Genomic DNA, 17,932 nt, shown 5'->3' on the forward strand with positions numbered 1-17,932 from the left:
CTGGAAGTCAAGAGGGAGCAAATCCTATCCATGCTTGAGTTTCCCAGAAGTGGATACTACGACGTGGTGCTGGCTTCTGAAGAGGACTATGAGTCATTTTGGAACATATTGCAGCAAAAGAAGGTATGTCCGGTTTTGGAAGGGGTGGAGATAGTTCCACATTTCCCACGTAGAGAACGATTGGTGACTATAAGGATGTATAGCCCATATACTTCGGAGGAGGATATCGTTACCTTTTTGTCTCGATTCTGTGACAGTGTTCTGCCTAAAGGCAAGGTATTTAATCAATATGGACTATGGACCACCAAGTGGAGGTTCCATGTGAAATTTAAAATGGCAGATGGCAAGTTAGTGATCCCCCCAGGACGGTTTAAAATTGGTTCTGTGAACGGGGATCTGTATTTTTCTGGCATGCAAGATTTTTGCCGCAAATGTAAACAGTACGGTCACAGAAAGGAGGATTGCACGTTTTTGTGGTGTTTCAAGTGTCAAGAGGAGGGTCACGACGTGGAAAATTGTCAAAAGAAAAGGAAATGCCATCTGTGTGGTGAGGAGGGCCATCTGCTTGGCTCGTGTCCTAAGAAAAAGTCTGAGAAAAATTCAGAGAAAAAGGAAGCTGTAAAAAGAAGCAGAGAGGAACCAGCTGAAGTGAAAGAACCAGAAGTGGAGCAGGTTCCAACTAGAAGACCTACAGAGCAGAAGAAGAAGAGAGAGGAGGAAGTGTATGTGCCAGTGCAGTATTTTGGTGTGCTTGGTGGTTTGTTGGAAAATTTGTCGGAAGCAGAAAGAAAAACGTTTGACAAAGATATGATGGATCTAAAGATAGGCTTGAAGAACCGGGAGGAAGAAGCTCGGGATAAAGTCTATTTTTCTTTCAAGGCAGACATGAACCGTTTTGTTGAAACGTATAAAATTCCAGGCTGGTTGGCGTCTCAAGTTAAGAAAGATATAGCAAATGGCAATATCAGTCGAGGACTGATAGACTTTCTAATGGTGTTTGCATGGAGGAAGGGGATGACCTTCTAATTTGGTTTTGCTTAATTAGAAAGTAATGTTTGGTTTTGCTATTTTATGTTGTTTCTTATTTTGTTTTTAAATGTTCTATTTTGTTTCATTAGTGTTTAAGAAAAGAAATAAAAACATGTTACCTGATGATGAACACAAAATTGAGTTCCAAATAAGATCTTGGAACTCTGAGTGAGTTCTGAGGGCTAACTTAAAAATCTGTTCTTATCAGTTTAATATCTGATACGTCCCCTATCTGGGGACCATATATTAAATGGATTTTTGAGAACGGGGGCCGATTTCGAAGCTTGCTTCCGTCGCCCTATGCATTGACCCGATATGGCAGTATCTTCGGGTACAGTGCACCACCCCCTTACAGGGTTAAAAAGAAAGATTCCTACTTTCATTGCTACCTGCTTGCTGGCTAGCCAGCTAGCCAGCCCTGTGGGCCTTGCTGCTGCAGCCAAAAAACAAAAGGTGGTGCTGCTGCTGCTGCTTCTGCTTGTGTCTGGCCGCTGTTGGAGCGTCCAGGCACAGGACTTCTGCTGCTGCTGACTAAATGGCCTCCTTAATTGGATCATTTGAGTAGCCAGCACACCTGTGCAGGTAGGGCATGACATGATAGGCAGCTGCCTTGATAGCGGGTGGGTGCTGAATGTTCCTAATTGACAAAATAAGATTAATGCTTATGAAGAAATATAAAATCTCATCCCTTCCCCAATATCGCGCCACACCCCTACCCCTTAATTCCCTGGTTGAACTTGATGGACATATGTCTTTTTTCGACCGTACTAACTATGTAACTATGTAACATAACATGGGGGGGGGGGGGGGGGGGGTCTCCTGGCTGTTCACACAGGTGTGTCATTGCTGTACATTGACCATGCATTGCTTCTGTGGTATTGCAAAGGCAAAGACAAATGCTTCCAGCCATCCATTGCACTAATGGATTGGTCATCAGCTGGCTGTCTATGTCCCGCATCAATATAGACCAAAGTACAGAGGGTTAGGCTATGCTATTGTGCACCTACCTGATGCATCAGAAGGTGCGAGGCCCTTGCTAAATTCTGTGCACAGACTTTGAGATCTATACTTTAGACTGTATCTAAACCTGCTCCAACATGGACTGACATTCTGGCCTACTTTCAGCCGATGCGACTTGTCTGTCGCTGAACAGTCGCTTTTTATGTATTCAGCACCTATGTATAATGTTGTAAAAATGCTCTAGAAGCTAAAGTCGCAGAAATGTCACACATATTTGGCCTGCAACTTTCTGTGCGACAAATTCAGACAGGAAAAATCAGTATAAATCCTTAGAAAATTATCCCCCAGTGTCTCCATCTGCTGGCGGTATTGAATAAGCATTGCTGCACTGATGGGGTATGCATTAGACGAAAAAAAAGAAGAAAAAGAAGAATAATACGCCCAGAAAAGAGGCGAAAAGGAGAAAAACGTAAAAAAACGTGAAAAAAAAGTAAGAGGAAGAGAAGGGAAAAAAAGGTGGAAATGGGTTTAAAAGTGATTTCGGCGGAGAAATATATATATATATATATATATATATATATATATATATATATACGCGCACACACACACATATATATAAACGTATTCTCCGTTGAGATATTGCAGCCGCTGCTGTGTCCAGGCCCAGGAGCCTTAGCACTGTGCTGTGATGTCACTCAATACCACTGACATCACTAGGTGTAAACAACATCTCTCCTTTGCTGTGTATGTGACTATGGAGCTGTTTGGTGATGTCGTCTATTATGGCCTTCATAGAAGCAACAGGAGATTGTTGCATCCATCTAGAACCCTCAGAACTACAGTGCTATGATGTCACTCACTTCCACAGGCCTTGCAGAGTGTAAACAACAACAACCCAGCTTTGTTGTGTATGTAACCATAGGGATTTGTGATGTCACCTAGAACCTTCACAGCAGCGACAGCTTTATGAGGAGCATCAGCACTGCTCTGCCTGAGCAGAACCATCACCGCCATAGGTTGTCAAATAACCCGGATTTAACCCACACAGGTAAGTCCAATGGGGTGCAGGCATGTCCTCTATGCTTACAGCTTCCCGTGGGTGTTGGTTTGATACCGTTTGGGGACAGCCAAGGAGGCATCTGCAGGCAACAAAGGTAGGTGTGTGCTTGTGTGTGTGTTTCCTATGCAGATCCTAAGCCCAGTGTCACATGCAAGTAGGAGGAGTAAGAAGGGTTCCTGGCAAATCCGGGTTATGGATTGCATTTAAAAAGGCCCCGTGGGAGTGCAATGGGCCCCTGTCTTGCTGCTTAGCAATAATGGTATGGGTTTAGGTTCTGCTGTGTGTACTGGTGGTTGACTGCCCCCCAGCCCAGAGTGTGCATGGAAAATTGTCTGGCAGCCTCCCTGACAGCAAGCAGTGATAGTGCCCATGAAGGGGACCTTGTTGGGCCCGCCCCTTTCACGGTTATCGCTTCTCGGCCTTTTGGCTAAGATCAAGTGTAGTATCTGTTCTTATCAGTTTAATATCTGATACGTCCCCTATCTGGGGACCATATATTAAATGGATTTTTGAGAACGGGGGCCGATTTCGAAGCTTGCTTCCGTCGCCCTATGCATTGACCCGATATGGCAGTATCTTCGGGTACAGTGCACCACCCCCTTACAGGGTTAAAAAGAAAGATTCCTACTTTCATTGCTACCTGCTTGCTGGCTAGCCAGCTAGCCAGCCCTGTGGGCCTTGCTGCTGCAGCCAAAAAACAAAAGGTGGTGCTGCTGCTGCTGCTTCTGCTTGTGTCTGGCCGCTGTTGGAGCGTCCAGGCACAGGACTTCTGCTGCTGCTGACTAAATGGCCTCCTTAATTGGATCATTTGAGTAGCCAGCACACCTGTGCAGGTAGGGCATGACATGATAGGCAGCTGCCTTGATAGCGGGTGGGTGCTGAATGTTCCTAATTGACAAAATAAGATTAATGCTTATGAAGAAATATAAAATCTCATCCCTTCCCCAATATCGCGCCACACCCCTACCCCTTAATTCCCTGGTTGAACTTGATGGACATATGTCTTTTTTCGACCGTACTAACTATGTAACTATGTAACATAACATGGGGGGGGGGGGGGGGGGGGTCTCCTGGCTGTTCACACAGGTGTGTCATTGCTGTACATTGACCATGCATTGCTTCTGTGGTATTGCAAAGGCAAAGACAAATGCTTCCAGCCATCCATTGCACTAATGGATTGGTCATCAGCTGGCTGTCTATGTCCCGCATCAATATAGACCAAAGTACAGAGGGTTAGGCTATGCTATTGTGCACCTACCTGATGCATCAGAAGGTGCGAGGCCCTTGCTAAATTCTGTGCACAGACTTTGAGATCTATACTTTAGACTGTATCTAAACCTGCTCCAACATGGACTGACATTCTGGCCTACTTTCAGCCGATGCGACTTGTCTGTCGCTGAACAGTCGCTTTTTATGTATTCAGCACCTATGTATAATGTTGTAAAAATGCTCTAGAAGCTAAAGTCGCAGAAATGTCACACATATTTGGCCTGCAACTTTCTGTGCGACAAATTCAGACAGGAAAAATCTGTATAAATCCTTAGAAAATTATCCCCCAGTGTCTCCATCTGCTGGCGGTATTGAATAAGCATTGCTGCACTGATGGGGTATGCATTAGACGAAAAAAAAGAAGAAAAAGAAGAATAATACGCCCAGAAAAGAGGCGAAAAGGAGAAAAACGTAAAAAAACGTGAAAAAAAAGTAAGAGGAAGAGAAGGGAAAAAAAGGTGGAAATGGGTTTAAAAGTGATTTCGGCGGAGAAATATATATATATATATATATATATATATATATATATATATATATATATATACGCGCACACACACACATATATATAAACGTATTCTCCGTTGAGATATTGCAGCCGCTGCTGTGTCCAGGCCCAGGAGCCTTAGCACTGTGCTGTGATGTCACTCAATACCACTGACATCACTAGGTGTAAACAACATCTCTCCTTTGCTGTGTATGTGACTATGGAGCTGTTTGGTGATGTCGTCTATTATGGCCTTCATAGAAGCAACAGGAGATTGTTGCATCCATCTAGAACCCTCAGAACTACAGTGCTATGATGTCACTCACTTCCACAGGCCTTGCAGAGTGTAAACAACAACAACCCAGCTTTGTTGTGTATGTAACCATAGGGATTTGTGATGTCACCTAGAACCTTCACAGCAGCGACAGCTTTATGAGGAGCATCAGCACTGCTCTGCCTGAGCAGAACCATCACCGCCATAGGTTGTCAAATAACCCGGATTTAACCCACACAGGTAAGTCCAATGGGGTGCAGGCATGTCCTCTATGCTTACAGCTTCCCGTGGGTGTTGGTTTGATACCGTTTGGGGACAGCCAAGGAGGCATCTGCAGGCAACAAAGGTAGGTGTGTGCTTGTGTGTGTGTTTCCTATGCAGATCCTAAGCCCAGTGTCACATGCAAGTAGGAGGAGTAAGAAGGGTTCCTGGCAAATCCGGGTTATGGATTGCATTTAAAAAGGCCCCGTGGGAGTGCAATGGGCCCCTGTCTTGCTGCTTAGCAATAATGGTATGGGTTTAGGTTCTGCTGTGTGTACTGGTGGTTGACTGCCCCCCAGCCCAGAGTGTGCATGGAAAATTGTCTGGCAGCCTCCCTGACAGCAAGCAGTGATAGTGCCCATGAAGGGGACCTTGTTGGGCCCGCCCCTTTCACGGTTATCGCTTCTCGGCCTTTTGGCTAAGATCAAGTGTAGTATCTGTTCTTATCAGTTTAATATCTGATACGTCCCCTATCTGGGGACCATATATTAAATGGATTTTTGAGAACGGGGGCCGATTTCGAAGCTTGCTTCCGTCGCCCTATGCATTGACCCGATATGGCAGTATCTTCGGGTACAGTGCACCACCCCCTTACAGGGTTAAAAAGAAAGATTCCTACTTTCATTGCTACCTGCTTGCTGGCTAGCCAGCTAGCCAGCCCTGTGGGCCTTGCTGCTGCAGCCAAAAAACAAAAGGTGGTGCTGCTGCTGCTGCTGCTGCTTCTGCTTGTGTCTGGCCGCTGTTGGAGCGTCCAGGCACAGGACTTCTGCTGCTGCTGACTAAATGGCCTCCTTAATTGGATCATTTGAGTAGCCAGCACACCTGTGCAGGTAGGGCATGACATGATAGGCAGCTGCCTTGATAGCGGGTGGGTGCTGAATGTTCCTAATTGACAAAATAAGATTAATGCTTATGAAGAAATATAAAATCTCATCCCTTCCCCAATATCGCGCCACACCCCTACCCCTTAATTCCCTGGTTGAACTTGATGGACATATGTCTTTTTTCGACCGTACTAACTATGTAACTATGTAACATAACATGGGGGGGGTCTCCTGGCTGTTCACACAGGTGTGTCATTGCTGTACATTGACCATGCATTGCTTCTGTGGTATTGCAAAGGCAAAGACAAATGCTTCCAGCCATCCATTGCACTAATGGATTGGTCATCAGCTGGCTGTCTATGTCCCGCATCAATATAGACCAAAGTACAGAGGGTTAGGCTATGCTATTGTGCACCTACCTGATGCATCAGAAGGTGCGAGGCCCTTGCTAAATTCTGTGCACAGACTTTGAGATCTATACTTTAGACTGTATCTAAACCTGCTCCAACATGGACTGACATTCTGGCCTACTTTCAGCCGATGCGACTTGTCTGTCGCTGAACAGTCGCTTTTTATGTATTCAGCACCTATGTATAATGTTGTAAAAATGCTCTAGAAGCTAAAGTCGCAGAAATGTCACACATATTTGGCCTGCAACTTTCTGTGCGACAAATTCAGACAGGAAAAATCAGTATAAATCCTTAGAAAATTATCCCCCAGTGTCTCCATCTGCTGGCGGTATTGAATAAGCATTGCTGCACTGATGGGGTATGCATTAGACGAAAAAAAAGAAGAAAAAGAAGAATAATACGCCCAGAAAAGAGGCGAAAAGGAGAAAAACGTAAAAAAACGTGAAAAAAAAGTAAGAGGAAGAGAAGGGAAAAAAAGGTGGAAATGGGTTTAAAAGTGATTTCGGCGGAGAAATATATATATATATATATATATATATATATATATATATATATATATATACGCGCACACACACACATATATATAAACGTATTCTCCGTTGAGATATTGCAGCCGCTGCTGTGTCCAGGCCCAGGAGCCTTAGCACTGTGCTGTGATGTCACTCAATACCACTGACATCACTAGGTGTAAACAACATCTCTCCTTTGCTGTGTATGTGACTATGGAGCTGTTTGGTGATGTCGTCTATTATGGCCTTCATAGAAGCAACAGGAGATTGTTGCATCCATCTAGAACCCTCAGAACTACAGTGCTATGATGTCACTCACTTCCACAGGCCTTGCAGAGTGTAAACAACAACAACCCAGCTTTGTTGTGTATGTAACCATAGGGATTTGTGATGTCACCTAGAACCTTCACAGCAGCGACAGCTTTATGAGGAGCATCAGCACTGCTCTGCCTGAGCAGAACCATCACCGCCATAGGTTGTCAAATAACCCGGATTTAACCCACACAGGTAAGTCCAATGGGGTGCAGGCATGTCCTCTATGCTTACAGCTTCCCGTGGGTGTTGGTTTGATACCGTTTGGGGACAGCCAAGGAGGCATCTGCAGGCAACAAAGGTAGGTGTGTGCCTGTGTGTGTGTTTCCTATGCAGATCCTAAGCCCAGTGTCACATGCAAGTAGGAGGAGTAAGAAGGGTTCCTGGCAAATCCGGGTTATGGATTGCATTTAAAAAGGCCCCGTGGGAGTGCAATGGGCCCCTGTCTTGCTGCTTAGCAATAATGGTATGGGTTTAGGTTCTGCTGTGTGTACTGGTGGTTGACTGCCCCCCAGCCCAGAGTGTGCATGGAAAATTGTCTGGCAGCCTCCCTGACAGCAAGCAGTGATAGTGCCCATGAAGGGGACCTTGTTGGGCCCGCCCCTTTCACGGTTATCGCTTCTCGGCCTTTTGGCTAAGATCAAGTGTAGTATCTGTTCTTATCAGTTTAATATCTGATACGTCCCCTATCTGGGGACCATATATTAAATGGATTTTTGAGAACGGGGGCCGATTTCGAAGCTTGCTTCCGTCGCCCTATGCATTGACCCGATATGGCAGTATCTTCGGGTACAGTGCACCACCCCCTTACAGGGTTAAAAAGAAAGATTCCTACTTTCATTGCTACCTGCTTGCTGGCTAGCCAGCTAGCCAGCCCTGTGGGCCTTGCTGCTGCAGCCAAAAAACAAAAGGTGGTGCTGCTGCTGCTGCTTCTGCTTGTGTCTGGCCGCTGTTGGAGCGTCCAGGCACAGGACTTCTGCTGCTGCTGACTAAATGGCCTCCTTAATTGGATCATTTGAGTAGCCAGCACACCTGTGCAGGTAGGGCATGACATGATAGGCAGCTGCCTTGATAGCGGGTGGGTGCTGAATGTTCCTAATTGACAAAATAAGATTAATGCTTATGAAGAAATATAAAATCTCATCCCTTCCCCAATATCGCGCCACACCCCTACCCCTTAATTCCCTGGTTGAACTTGATGGACATATGTCTTTTTTCGACCGTACTAACTATGTAACTATGTAACATAACATGGGGGGGGGGGGGGGGGGGTCTCCTGGCTGTTCACACAGGTGTGTCATTGCTGTACATTGACCATGCATTGCTTCTGTGGTATTGCAAAGGCAAAGACAAATGCTTCCAGCCATCCATTGCACTAATGGATTGGTCATCAGCTGGCTGTCTATGTCCCGCATCAATATAGACCAAAGTACAGAGGGTTAGGCTATGCTATTGTGCACCTACCTGATGCATCAGAAGGTGCGAGGCCCTTGCTAAATTCTGTGCACAGACTTTGAGATCTATACTTTAGACTGTATCTAAACCTGCTCCAACATGGACTGACATTCTGGCCTACTTTCAGCCGATGCGACTTGTCTGTCGCTGAACAGTCGCTTTTTATGTATTCAGCACCTATGTATAATGTTGTAAAAATGCTCTAGAAGCTAAAGTCGCAGAAATGTCACACATATTTGGCCTGCAACTTTCTGTGCGACAAATTCAGACAGGAAAAATCAGTATAAATCCTTAGAAAATTATCCCCCAGTGTCTCCATCTGCTGGCGGTATTGAATAAGCATTGCTGCACTGATGGGGTATGCATTAGACGAAAAAAAAGAAGAAAAAGAAGAATAATACGCCCAGAAAAGAGGCGAAAAGGAGAAAAACGTAAAAAAACGTGAAAAAAAAGTAAGAGGAAGAGAAGGGAAAAAAAGGTGGAAATGGGTTTAAAAGTGATGATTTCGGCGGAGAAATATATATATATATATATATATATATATATATATATATATATATACGCGCACACACACACATATATATAAACGTATTCTCCGTTGAGATATTGCAGCCGCTGCTGTGTCCAGGCCCAGGAGCCTTAGCACTGTGCTGTGATGTCACTCAATACCACTGACATCACTAGGTGTAAACAACATCTCTCCTTTGCTGTGTATGTGACTATGGAGCTGTTTGGTGATGTCGTCTATTATGGCCTTCATAGAAGCAACAGGAGATTGTTGCATCCATCTAGAACCCTCAGAACTACAGTGCTATGATGTCACTCACTTCCACAGGCCTTGCAGAGTGTAAACAACAACAACCCAGCTTTGTTGTGTATGTAACCATAGGGATTTGTGATGTCACCTAGAACCTTCACAGCAGCGACAGCTTTATGAGGAGCATCAGCACTGCTCTGCCTGAGCAGAACCATCACCGCCATAGGTTGTCAAATAACCCGGATTTAACCCACACAGGTAAGTCCAATGGGGTGCAGGCATGTCCTCTATGCTTACAGCTTCCCGTGGGTGTTGGTTTGATACCGTTTGGGGACAGCCAAGGAGGCATCTGCAGGCAACAAAGGTAGGTGTGTGCTTGTGTGTGTGTTTCCTATGCAGATCCTAAGCCCAGTGTCACATGCAAGTAGGAGGAGTAAGAAGGGTTCCTGGCAAATCCGGGTTATGGATTGCATTTAAAAAGGCCCCGTGGGAGTGCAATGGGCCCCTGTCTTGCTGCTTAGCAATAATGGTATGGGTTTAGGTTCTGCTGTGTGTACTGGTGGTTGACTGCCCCCCAGCCCAGAGTGTGCATGGAAAATTGTCTGGCAGCCTCCCTGACAGCAAGCAGTGATAGTGCCCATGAAGGGGACCTTGTTGGGCCCGCCCCTTTCACCGTTATCGCTTCTCGGCCTTTTGGCTAAGATCAAGTGTAGTATCTGTTCTTATCAGTTTAATATCTGATACGTCCCCTATCTGGGGACCATATATTAAATGGATTTTTGAGAACGGGGGCCGATTTCGAAGCTTGCTTCCGTCGCCCTATGCATTGACCCGATATGGCAGTATCTTCGGGTACAGTGCACCACCCCCTTACAGGGTTAAAAAGAAAGATTCCTACTTTCATTGCTACCTGCTTGCTGGCTAGCCAGCTAGCCAGCCCTGTGGGCCTTGCTGCTGCAGCCAAAAAACAAAAGGTGGTGCTGCTGCTGCTGCTTCTGCTTGTGTCTGGCCGCTGTTGGAGCGTCCAGGCACAGGACTTCTGCTGCTGCTGACTAAATGGCCTCCTTAATTGGATCATTTGAGTAGCCAGCACACCTGTGCAGGTAGGGCATGACATGATAGGCAGCTGCCTTGATAGCGGGTGGGTGCTGAATGTTCCTAATTGACAAAATAAGATTAATGCTTATGAAGAAATATAAAATCTCATCCCTTCCCCAATATCGCGCCACACCCCTACCCCTTAATTCCCTGGTTGAACTTGATGGACATATGTCTTTTTTCGACCGTACTAACTATGTAACTATGTAACATAACATGGGGGGGGGGGGGGGGGGGGGTCTCCTGGCTGTTCACACAGGTGTGTCATTGCTGTACATTGACCATGCATTGCTTCTGTGGTATTGCAAAGGCAAAGACAAATGCTTCCAGCCATCCATTGCACTAATGGATTGGTCATCAGCTGGCTGTCTATGTCCCGCATCAATATAGACCAAAGTACAGAGGGTTAGGCTATGCTATTGTGCACCTACCTGATGCATCAGAAGGTGCGAGGCCCTTGCTAAATTCTGTGCACAGACTTTGAGATCTATACTTTAGACTGTATCTAAACCTGCTCCAACATGGACTGACATTCTGGCCTACTTTCAGCCGATGCGACTTGTCTGTCGCTGAACAGTCGCTTTTTATGTATTCAGCACCTATGTATAATGTTGTAAAAATGCTCTAGAAGCTAAAGTCGCAGAAATGTCACACATATTTGGCCTGCAACTTTCTGTGCGACAAATTCAGACAGGAAAAATCAGTATAAATCCTTAGAAAATTATCCCCCAGTGTCTCCATCTGCTGGCGGTATTGAATAAGCATTGCTGCACTGATGGGGTATGCATTAGACGAAAAAAAAGAAGAAAAAGAAGAATAATACGCCCAGAAAAGAGGCGAAAAGGAGAAAAACGTAAAAAAACGTGAAAAAAAAGTAAGAGGAAGAGAAGGGAAAAAAAGGTGGAAATGGGTTTAAAAGTGATTTCGGCGGAGAAATATATATATATATATATATATATATATATATATACGCGCACACACACACATATATATAAACGTATTCTCCGTTGAGATATTGCAGCCGCTGCTGTGTCCAGGCCCAGGAGCCTTAGCACTGTGCTGTGATGTCACTCAATACCACTGACATCACTAGGTGTAAACAACATCTCTCCTTTGCTGTGTATGTGACTATGGAGCTGTTTGGTGATGTCGTCTATTATGGCCTTCATAGAAGCAACAGGAGATTGTTGCATCCATCTAGAACCCTCAGAACTACAGTGCTATGAATGTCACTCACTTCCACAGGCCTTGCAGAGTGTAAACAACAACAACCCAGCTTTGTTGTGTATGTAACCATAGGGATTTGTGATGTCACCTAGAACCTTCACAGCAGCGACAGCTTTATGAGGAGCATCAGCACTGCTCTGCCTGAGCAGAACCATCTGCGCCATAGGTTGTCAAATAACCCGGATTTAACCCACACAGGTAAGTCCAATGGGGTGCAGGCATGTCCTCTATGCTTACAGCTTCCCGTGGGTGTTGGTTTGATACCGTTTGGGGACAGCCAAGGAGGCATCTGCAGGCAACAAAGGTAGGTGTGTGCTTGTGTGTGTGTTTCCTATGCAGATCCTAAGCCCAGTGTCACATGCAAGTAGGAGGAGTAAGAAGGGTTCCTGGCAAATCCGGGTTATGGATTGCATTTAAAAAGGCCCCGTGGGAGTGCAATGGGCCCCTGTCTTGCTGCTTAGCAATAATGGTATGGGTTTAGGTTCTGCTGTGTGTACTGGTGGTTGACTGCCCCCCAGCCCAGAGTGTGCATGGAAAATTGTCTGGCAGCCTCCCTGACAGCAAGCAGTGATAGTGCCCATGAAGGGGACCTTGTTGGGCCCGCCCCTTTCACGGTTATCGCTTCTCGGCCTTTTGGCTAAGATCAAGTGTAGTATCTGTTCTTATCAGTTTAATATCTGATACGTCCCCTATCTGGGGACCATATATTAAATGGATTTTTGAGAACGGGGGCCGATTTCGAAGCTTGCTTCCGTCGCCCTATGCATTGACCCGATATGGCAGTATCTTCGGGTACAGTGCACCACCCCCTTACAGGGTTAAAAAGAAAGATTCCTACTTTCATTGCTACCTGCTTGCTGGCTAGCCAGCTAGCCAGCCCTGTGGGCCTTGCTGCTGCAGCCAAAAAACAAAAGGTGGTGCTGCTGCTGCTGCTGCTTCTGCTTGTGTCTGGCCGCTGTTGGAGCGTCCAGGCACAGGACTTCTGCTGCTGCTGACTAAATGGCCTCCTTAATTGGATCATTTGAGTAGCCAGCACACCTGTGCAGGTAGGGCATGACATGATAGGCAGCTGCCTTGATAGCGGGTGGGTGCTGAATGTTCCTAATTGACAAAATAAGATTAATGCTTATGAAGAAATATAAAATCTCATCCCTTCCCCAATATCGCGCCACACCCCTACCCCTTAATTCCCTGGTTGAACTTGATGGACATATGTCTTTTTTCGACCGTACTAACTATGTAACTATGTAACATAACATGGGGGGGGGTCTCCTGGCTGTTCACACAGGTGTGTCATTGCTGTACATTGACCATGCATTGCTTCTGTGGTATTGCAAAGGCAAAGACAAATGCTTCCAGCCATCCATTGCACTAATGGATTGGTCATCAGCTGGCTGTCTATGTCCCGCATCAATATAGACCAAAGTACAGAGGGTTAGGCTATGCTATTGTGCACCTACCTGATGCATCAGAAGGTGCGAGGCCCTTGCTAAATTCTGTGCACAGACTTTGAGATCTATACTTTAGACTGTATCTAAACCTGCTCCAACATGGACTGACATTCTGGCCTACTTTCAGCCGATGCGACTTGTCTGTCGCTGAACAGTCGCTTTTTATGTATTCAGCACCTATGTATAATGTTGTAAAAATGCTCTAGAAGCTAAAGTCGCAGAAATGTCACACATATTTGGCCTGCAACTTTCTGTGCGACAAATTCAGACAGGAAAAATCAGTATAAATCCTTAGAAAATTATCCCCCAGTGTCTCCATCTGCTGGCGGTATTGAATAAGCATTGCTGCACTGATGGGGTATGCATTAGACGAAAAAAAAGAAGAAAAAGAAGAATAATACGCCCAGAAAAGAGGCGAAAAGGAGAAAAACGTAAAAAAACGTGAAAAAAAAGTAAGAGGAAGAGAAGGGAAAAAAAGGTGGAAATGGGTTTAAAAGTGATTTCGGCGGAGAATATATATATATATATATATATATATATATATATATATATATATATACGCGCACACACACACATATATATAAACGTATTCTCCGTTGAGATATTGCAGCCGCTGCTGTGTCCAGGCCCAGGAGCCTTAGCACTGTGCTGTGATGTCACTCAATACCACTGACATCACTAGGTGTAAACAACATCTCTCCTTTGCTGTGTATGTGACTATGGAGCTGTTTGGTGATGTCGTCTATTATGGCCTTCATAGAAGCAACAGGAGATTGTTGCATCCATCTAGAACCCTCAGAACTACAGTGCTATGATGTCACTCACTTCCACAGGCCTTGCAGAGTGTAAACAACAACAACCCAGCTTTGTTGTGTATGTAACCATAGGGATTTGTGATGTCACCTAGAACCTTCACAGCAGCGACAGCTTTATGAGGAGCATCAGCACTGCTCTGCCTGAGCAGAACCATCACCGCCATAGGTTGTCAAATAACCCGGATTTAACCCACACAGGTAAGTCCAATGGGGTGCAGGCATGTCCTCTATGCTTACAGCTTCCCGTGGGTGTTGGTTTGATACCGTTTGGGGACAGCCAAGGAGGCATCTGCAGGCAACAAAGGTAGGTGTGTGCTTGTGTGTGTGTTTCCTATGCAGATCCTAAGCCCAGTGTCACATGCAAGTAGGAGGAGTAAGAAGGGTTCCTGGCAAATCCGGGTTATGGATTGCATTTAAAAAGGCCCCGTGGGAGTGCAATGGGCCCCTGTCTTGCTGCTTAGCAATAATGGTATGGGTTTAGGTTCTGCTGTGTGTACTGGTGGTTGACTGCCCCCCAGCCCAGAGTGTGCATGGAAAATTGTCTGGCAGCCTCCCTGACAGCAAGCAGTGATAGTGCCCATGAAGGGGACCTTGTTGGGCCCGCCCCTTTCACGGTTATCGCTTCTCGGCCTTTTGGCTAAGATCAAGTGTAGTATCTGTTCTTATCAGTTTAATATCTGATACGTCCCCTATCTGGGGACCATATATTAAATGGATTTTTGAGAACGGGGGCCGATTTCGAAGCTTGCTTCCGTCGCCCTATGCATTGACCCGATATGGCAGTATCTTCGGGTACAGTGCACCACCCCCTTACAGGGTTAAAAAGAAAGATTCCTACTTTCATTGCTACCTGCTTGCTGGCTAGCCAGCTAGCCAGCCCTGTGGGCCTTGCTGCTGCAGCCAAAAAACAAAAGGTGGTGCTGCTGCTGCTGCTTCTGCTTGTGTCTGGCCGCTGTTGGAGCGTCCAGGCACAGGACTTCTGCTGCTGCTGACTAAATGGCCTCCTTAATTGGATCATTTGAGTAGCCAGCACACCTGTGCAGGTAGGGCATGACATGATAGGCAGCTGCCTTGATAGCGGGTGGGTGCTGAATGTTCCTAATTGACAAAATAAGATTAATGCTTATGAAGAAATATAAAATCTCATCCCTTCCCCAATATCGCGCCACACCCCTACCCCTTAATTCCCTGGTTGAACTTGATGGACATATGTCTTTTTTCGACCGTACTAACTATGTAACTATGTAACATAACATGGGGGGGGGGGGGGGGGTCTCCTGGCTGTTCACACAGGTGTGTCATTGCTGTACATTGACCATGCATTGCTTCTGTGGTATTGCAAAGGCAAAGACAAATGCTTCCAGCCATCCATTGCACTAATGGATTGGTCATCAGCTGGCTGTCTATGTCCCGCATCAATATAGACCAAAGTACAGAGGGTTAGGCTATGCTATTGTGCACCTACCTGATGCATCAGAAGGTGCGAGGCCCTTGCTAAATTCTGTGCACAGACTTTGAGATCTATACTTTAGACTGTATCTAAACCTGCTCCAACATGGACTGACATTCTGGCCTACTTTCAGCCGATGCGACTTGTCTGTCGCTGAACAGTCGCTTTTTATGTATTCAGCACCTATGTATAATGTTGTAAAAATGCTCTAGAAGCTAAAGTCGCAGAAATGTCACACATATTTGGCCTGCAACTTTCTGTGCGACAAATTCAGACAGGAAAAATCAGTATAAATCCTTAGAAAATTATCCCCCAGTGTCTCCATCTGCTGGCGGTATTGAATAAGCATTGCTGCACTGATGGGGTATGCATTAGACGAAAAAAAAGAAGAAAAAGAAGAATAATACGCCCAGAAAAGAGGCGAAAAGGAGAAAAACGTAAAAAAACGTGAAAAAAAAGTAAGAGGAAGAGAAGGGAAAAAAAGGTGGAAATGGGTTTAAAAGTGATTTCGGCGGAGAAATATATATATATATATATATATATATATATATATATACGCGCACACACACACATATATATAAACGTATTCTCCGTTGAGATATTGCAGCCGCTGCTGTGTCCAGGCCCAGGAGCCTTAGCACTGTGCTGTGATGTCACTCAATACCACTGACATCACTAGGTGTAAACAACATCTCTCCTTTGCTGTGTATGTGACTATGGAGCTGTTTGGTGATGTCGTCTATTATGGCCTTCATAGAAGCAACAGGAGATTGTTGCATCCATCTAGAACCCTCAGAACTACAGTGCTATGATGTCACTCACTTCCACAGGCCTTGCAGAGTGTAAACAACAACAACCCAGCTTTGTTGTGTATGTAACCATAGGGATTTGTGATGTCACCTAGAACCTTCACAGCAGCGACAGCTTTATGAGGAGCATCAGCACTGCTCTGCCTGAGCAGAACCATCACCGCCATAGGTTGTCAAATAACCCGGATTTAACCCACACAGGTAAGTCCAATGGGGTGCAGGCATGTCCTCTATGCTTACAGCTTCCCGTGGGTGTTGGTTTGATACCGTTTGGGGACAGCCAAGTAGTGTTGCTCACGAATATTCGCAATTCGAATATTATTCGCGAATATCGCATATTCGCGAATTCGCGAATTTCGCGAATATAGCGCTATATATTCGTAATTACGAATATTCGTTTTTTTTTTGTTTTTTTTTTCTCTTCACAGTACACATCACAGTGATCATCCCTCTCTGCTTCCAGCTTGTGTGGTGTAAAGAAGGGTCTAATACTACTGTGAGAGACTGGTGTGCGAAAATTCGCATATACGAAAATTCGCATATGCGAATTTTCGCAAATGTTAATTTTGTATGGACTGATATTCACATATGTTAATTTTCGCATACACGAATTTACGCATATGCGAAAATAAAACGGGAATATAACGGATATGCGAATATTCGCGAATATATGACGGATATTCATCCATATATTCGCGAATATTCGCAAATTCGAATATGGCCTATGCCGCTCAACACTACAGCCAAGGAGGCATCTGCAGGCAACAAAGGTAGGTGTGTGCTTGTGTGTGTGTTTCCTATGCAGATCCTAAGCCCAGTGTCACATGAAAGTAGGAGGAGTAAGAAGGGTTCCTGGCAAATCCGGGTTATGGATTGCATTTAAAAAGGCCCCGTGGGAGTGCAATGGGCCCCTGTCTTGCTGCTTAGCAATAATGGTATGGGTTTAGGTTCTGCTGTGTGTACTGGTGGTTGACTGCCCCCCAGCCCAGAGTGTGCATGGAAAATTGTCTGGCAGCCTCCCTGACAGCAAGCAGTGATAGTGCCCATGAAGGGGACCTTGTTGGGCCCGCCCTTTTCACGGTTATCGCTTCTCGGCCTTTTGGCTAAGATCAAGTGTAGTGTCTGTTCTTATCAGTTTAATATCTGATACGTCCCCTATCTGGGGACCATATATTAAATGGATTTTTGAGAACGGGGGCCGATTTCGAAGCTTGCTTCCGTCGCCCTATGCATTGACCCGATATGGCAGTATCTTCGGGTACAGTGCACCACCCCCTTACAGGGTTAAAAAGAAAGATTCCTACTTTCATTGCTACCTGCTTGCTGGCTAGCCAGCTAGCCAGCCCTGTGGGCCTTGCTGCTGCAGCCAAAAAACAAAAGGTGGTGCTGCTGCTGCTGCTTCTGCTTGTGTCTGGCCGCTGTTGGAGCGTCCAGGCACAGGACTTCTGCTGCTGCTGACTAAATGGCCTCCTTAATTG

The 17,932-nt window shown here is 45.5% G+C and overlaps 8 non-coding genes across 8 annotated transcripts; all 8 read left to right on the forward strand.

Moving 5' to 3' along the window:
* The first annotated feature begins 1,189 nt into the window (after positions 1-1,189).
* LOC130334264 (U2 spliceosomal RNA) lies at positions 1,190-1,376 on the forward strand. The gene has a single exon (XR_008876097.1). It is a non-coding gene; the product is annotated as a U2 spliceosomal RNA (small nuclear RNA).
* Positions 1,377-3,456: 2,080 nt separating this feature from the next.
* On the forward strand, positions 3,457-3,647 carry LOC130334269 (U2 spliceosomal RNA). Its single transcript, XR_008876099.1, has one exon. It is a non-coding gene; the product is annotated as a U2 spliceosomal RNA (small nuclear RNA).
* A 2,088-nt stretch (positions 3,648-5,735) lies between these two features.
* Positions 5,736-5,926, forward strand: LOC130334270 (U2 spliceosomal RNA). The gene has a single exon (XR_008876100.1). It is a non-coding gene; the product is annotated as a U2 spliceosomal RNA (small nuclear RNA).
* Positions 5,927-8,006: 2,080 nt separating this feature from the next.
* On the forward strand, positions 8,007-8,197 carry LOC130334272 (U2 spliceosomal RNA). Its single transcript, XR_008876101.1, has one exon. It is a non-coding gene; the product is annotated as a U2 spliceosomal RNA (small nuclear RNA).
* A 2,084-nt stretch (positions 8,198-10,281) lies between these two features.
* LOC130334273 (U2 spliceosomal RNA) lies at positions 10,282-10,472 on the forward strand. The gene has a single exon (XR_008876102.1). It is a non-coding gene; the product is annotated as a U2 spliceosomal RNA (small nuclear RNA).
* Positions 10,473-12,546: 2,074 nt separating this feature from the next.
* LOC130334275 (U2 spliceosomal RNA) lies at positions 12,547-12,737 on the forward strand. The gene has a single exon (XR_008876104.1). It is a non-coding gene; the product is annotated as a U2 spliceosomal RNA (small nuclear RNA).
* A 2,075-nt stretch (positions 12,738-14,812) lies between these two features.
* Positions 14,813-15,003, forward strand: LOC130334276 (U2 spliceosomal RNA). The gene has a single exon (XR_008876105.1). It is a non-coding gene; the product is annotated as a U2 spliceosomal RNA (small nuclear RNA).
* Positions 15,004-17,537: 2,534 nt separating this feature from the next.
* On the forward strand, positions 17,538-17,728 carry LOC130334258 (U2 spliceosomal RNA). The gene has a single exon (XR_008876092.1). It is a non-coding gene; the product is annotated as a U2 spliceosomal RNA (small nuclear RNA).
* The last annotated feature ends 204 nt before the right edge of the window (positions 17,729-17,932 follow it).

This window comes from Hyla sarda, unplaced genomic scaffold (assembly GCF_029499605.1).
Source record: "Hyla sarda isolate aHylSar1 unplaced genomic scaffold, aHylSar1.hap1 scaffold_431, whole genome shotgun sequence".
Lineage (NCBI taxonomy): Eukaryota > Metazoa > Chordata > Amphibia > Anura > Hylidae > Hyla > Hyla sarda.